The sequence below is a fragment of the Colobus angolensis genome, unplaced genomic scaffold (genome assembly GCF_000951035.1).
Source record: "Colobus angolensis palliatus isolate OR3802 unplaced genomic scaffold, Cang.pa_1.0 Scaffold71, whole genome shotgun sequence".
In the NCBI taxonomy this organism is placed as follows: Eukaryota; Metazoa; Chordata; class Mammalia; order Primates; family Cercopithecidae; genus Colobus; species Colobus angolensis.
In genome coordinates, this window is record NW_012120821.1 from 11478904 (window position 1) to 11483861 (window position 4958).

Consider the following 4958-nt stretch of genomic DNA (forward strand, 5'->3'; position numbering starts at 1 on the left):
AACCTGCATCTCTCCATCACAGTTGCATTGAGAACCCTGGCTGTTCTCAACTCTGGCTGAGTTGGAATTACCAGGGACTTGTCAGCATGAGGATCAGAACCCTGGTCCCACAGACTGTGGTGTGATGAGTCTGTGGCAAGGTGCAGGGCTTCCTGTTTTTGAAAAGAGCCTCTGAGGCTCCTGCTGCATAGAGCGAGTTAAGAATGTCTTCCTCCTGAACATCGCTCTGGTTTGTGCTCCTCACTGCATCTCCCCGCCCTTCCTTAAGTCAGGCCCCATTACCTGCAGTTGTCATCTTTCCACAAATATTTATAGCGTAGGAACTGTCCTGGGCCCTTGGGACAAAATAAAGACCCTTGCTTAGATTCTAGCTGTGGACACCCGTAATAAACAAGCCCATTGTCTCCTCTGTTAGAGGGGAAATGTGTTATGGCAAAAAGGGCTGGAGTGCGGGGCAGGGGAGAGTGATAGAGGGGAGCTGGTATTAGGATCTAACTGGGCGGAGCAGGACAGGGGATCCTAGTGGAAAGGGGATGTGAGCAGAGAAAAGTCATCCCAATACCTCCATTGCCTGGATCTGTGCAGTAGCATGTTGAGAACAGAAAATGAGAAAATACTGCTCTCTCAGGTTGCCTGCCTTGCCGTTGGGTTCTGAAGTCAACCTGCTTGGGCTGGGTTATCACAGTTTCTCTGCCTTCTACCTGCAGCCTTGAAGTGAACGGCAGTCAGATTTAGGCCTGGGCTGGGCTGGGGACAGTCTCCTTCTGTCTCCACCCCAGAGCCATGGAGCCTTGGCATCATCAGTCTTTTTCTCCAAAGTCCTGCTGGCTTTGAGATTAACCCATGTAAGCAAGTGCCTCTGGTTCACTGGAGGAATCAGACATGGAAGCTCGGATTGCAAAGCTCTACACACAGTCTCAGTTCTTACAACATCCATGTGTGGCTGGGTTTAATTCTCCCGTTTTTCAGAAGATTAAATAAAGCTCAGTGAGGTTAATGCACTTGCTTAGAGTCATGTCCCCAGTAAATCGAGGAGCTGATAGTGGAGCTAGGTCTGTCTGACTGTTTCTACTACGTCACGTCACCTCACTAAATGTTTGCTGAACTGCTGAGGGGAGGTGTGGAGTATTAGGCTGGCTGAGTTAGGATCCCCAGGCTGGCAATTTAGAGCGTGTTATTCAAATCCAGCTGACTCCTGTTTTACAGTAACCATCATCAAAGGCCACTGTTAACTGGAGCCCACATCTTCCTTTGTGCATTTGAAAAAAATCCATCTCAAAGCCATCACGTCCATGCAGTGACCACGGAGGACTCAGTAGGAATTAAATCTGAAGCCAGAAACAGGAAGAAGTGAGAGGAAGGTCATCTTTTGAAATGACAAAGAGGTGCTGTTTTCTCAGTCGGGCAGGCCCAGCTACTGTAGCACCAACTGGGCCGCGAATTTTAATTCCAATCTCTGCAGCTGCTAATGTGCTTGTTGCTTGGAGAATAGACACTAATTGACAAGCAACTAAATAAATAACGTGTAACATGAAAGCAAACACAAGCTTTAAAAGAGAAAAAAATAGCAAAAAGGATGAAATTAAAAATGCGGGGGGTTGAACAGTGTTTTCCACACTCCATTAAAGTGACATCAAAAGACTTTTCAAAATATTTGTTTTATGGTGAAGATAGAGTTAGGAATCATCTGAGCTTCTGTCCCCATGCTGTGGCGCTGGAGATCAGAGGTGGTGCAGTGAGAAGAGGAGAGAAGTTTCTTCAAAAAGAGCTGGAGAGACGCAAGCTGAGTGCCTGAGGGATGACATGTCAGCCTCTTGGTCTTACAAGGTGACAGACCGAGGCCCATAGAGGCCCAGTGGAGCACCAGAGTCACCCAATGGGTCCCTGGGAGGTTAAGCCTCTGGTATGGATTGAATTGTGTCCCCCCAAAAGATATGTTGAAGTCCTAACCCCTAGTACCTCAGAATGTAACCTTGTTTGAAAATGGGGTCATTGCTGATGTCATTAGTTAAGATGAGGTCTTACTGGAGCAGGGTGGACCCTTGGTCCAGTATGGCTGGTGTCCTTGTAAGAAACGGGAGAGACAGGGGAGGAGAGCACAGGGTGGACCGTTGGTCCAGGATGGCTGGTGTCCTTGTAAGAAATGGGAGAGACAGGGGAGAAGGGCACCATGTGAAGACACAGACACAGCGAGAAGATGGCCACGTGACAACAAGCCACGAGGCAGGCACAGATTCCACCCCGGGCCTCAGACGGAGCACAGCCCTGCTGACACCTGGGTTTCAGACCTCTGCCCTCCAGGACTGCAAGAGAATAGACTTCTGTTGTTCCAAGCTGCTGAGTGTGCAGTGCTTTGTTCCAGCAGCCCTAAGAAATGAACGCAGCCTCTGCTGTCTGTGCTCCTGCTCCCCGCTCTGCCAGCCCAAGGTGGACACGAGTCCTGCATCCTGGCTGGAGACACTGCTTCTCAGAACTCCCCGGACGTCCTCCTGCCGGTTGTGCTCTGATCACATAGCCATGAAATTTCACTGGCGTTCCCCCATTTTCATTATTCATGTAGTTTTTGCTATACAGACTATAAGAATCTTTTCAAATTTCAATTCAATTTGTTCAACAAGTACTTCTTGAGCTTCTTAACCAAATAGATCTGCCTTTCTGAGGGGCCACCAGCCCTTCTCCCCTCCTTCTCTGCTCCCTCCAGACCAGCCATGGGGCTCCCTTGCTTTTCCCTAAGCACACCCGACATGCTTTGCCTCAAAGATCGGCCGCTCTCTCTGCTGGAATCCTCTTTCCACAGACATCCGCATGGCCTAGTCTCTCACCTCCTTGATGTCACCATCTCAGTCAGGACTACACTGACTTTCCGCCCCTATTCATAATCCCAACCTGCCCCTGTGTACCTGATGCCACTTAGCTGGCTTCGTGCTGTGTCATTTTTGTATGTGTTATGCTTATCCTTGGTCATGTTTTCCCACCATAGACTATAAACTCCATGAGGGCAGGGACTCCTCTATGTTGCTTACCTAGAATGGTGTCTGGTGCTCAGTAGATGTTTGTTGATGAGTGACACTCTCCCTGTGCTGAGCACTGGGGAGGCTGATATGTGGTCCTTAAATAGCTCACAGCATCCTAGAGGACCAGCATGTACTGATAATTCCAGCTCAGGTGCCACGAGCAGCAATAGGCTGACTGCCATGGCAGACCAAAGAGTGGTGAGTCACTCTTTCTGGGGTGGCCAGAAGGGTCTTCCGGAGGAGGTGTTGTCTGTAACAAGTAGGCAGGTGGTGGTAGGAGGGGCTGGCCTAGGGTCCCAGTATGCAAAAGCGTGGAGGCAAGGAGAAGCATGGTGAGATCCCATTCCCATGAGACATAACGGGTGTTTGGACGAACGGAGGCAAGATGGCGCACTTCCGGGTTCTTCATCACCAACTTTTCTTGTGTGCGTGAAAATGCAGCTGGCGCCCGGGAAGGTGCAGATCAACCGGGCATGCGCCAGGTGACATCAATCCGAAGAGACCAAGATTTACCTGGCCGCACCTACAGAACGCCCCCCGACACGCCCATGTCCCGCCTATTGCCCTCCCATTCCTAGAAAAGCCGCTCCCGGTCAGCGCGCCGCGCGGCCTTCCTCAGCCCGCACTCCTGTCGGGACTGCATCAGGAACTCCGCCCGAGAGCTCCACCAGGCGACTCTCGGCCTCCTTTGCCAGAGGCCGATAGACCTCACCCTCCACACCTTCTTCCCTGAAGCTAGGTGACCAAAAAATAAACTTGCAGTTTTGCTCCTAGCCTTGCCTACTCGCTGGTCCTTTAATACTCGCCCTGGTGAGCCTGGAAAGCAAATCAGTTTCCTGGAAAGCAAATCAGTTTCTTAGAAAGCAAATCAGTTGGTGCCGAAACCTGGGAGGAGACCCCTCCTCAGGCCTCTAAGGATTGAGGAACCTCCTCCTGCTCCCACGCCGCGGACGGACCAGGACCTGAGACCCGCTTCCCTCACTCTCACGGCCTCTCTGGGGTAAGTGCCCTTGTCTCCTCTTTACCTCCCTTGGCCAAAAATCCTGCGCAGGTCCGAGGCCCACTTTTGAGCCACCAAGTGGCTCAGGAGACCCATTCAGGACGGAGATATCCGCCTGAAGGTAATCTCCACCTTGGCTCCAAGAGCCTCCAGTCTGTCTCTGGTGGTTCCAAAGGACGCTTTAAAGCCAGGCAGAGACCCACTTCCATTTCCATTGTGTCTATTGTGTAAGTAAAGAGGAAACAAATGGGAAACCCCCAGTTCAAATTTCCAAAGAGCACCCCCTTAGGGTGCCTCCTAGCCAATTTAAAAACCTTACAGCTCGAACAAGACCTTAGGAGGAAGCGGTTAATTTTCCTTTCCACTGTGGCGTGGCCCCAATACAAACTAGACAATCAGTCTCAGTGGCCACCAGAGGGCACCCTAGACCGCAATGTTCTGATCAACCTCAGCAATTTCTGCCAGCGGCTAGGCAAGTGGTCCAAAATTAATTACATACAAGGCTTTTGGGCCTTACGCTCTTGTCCCGACCTGCTCTATACTCCTCCTTCTCTCCCTGCTCTCTCCACACCCTCACTCCCGCCCTACACTCCTCCTCCTCCTCCCGTCCAGACTCCTCCTTCCTCCTCTTTATCTACTAGTAATCCACTCGGTCCCGTGCCTCCTTCGGGGCCCCCAACTGGCTGACTTGAGTCCCCTATCTCTGCCCACACCTGCTCTAAGTGCCCTGCTGATGCCCCCACTCCTGCCCCACACCCTCCTACAGTGTTAGTGCCTTTGCGAGAGGTAGCTGGGGCAGAGAGGGTAGTCAGAGTACGTGTCCCTTTTTCATTGGCTGATCTTTCCAAAATTGAGAAGTGTTTAGGTGATTTCTCAGCTAATCCTACCATATACATAAAGGAATTTAGATACCTTTGTCAGGCCTATGACTTAACTTGGCATGA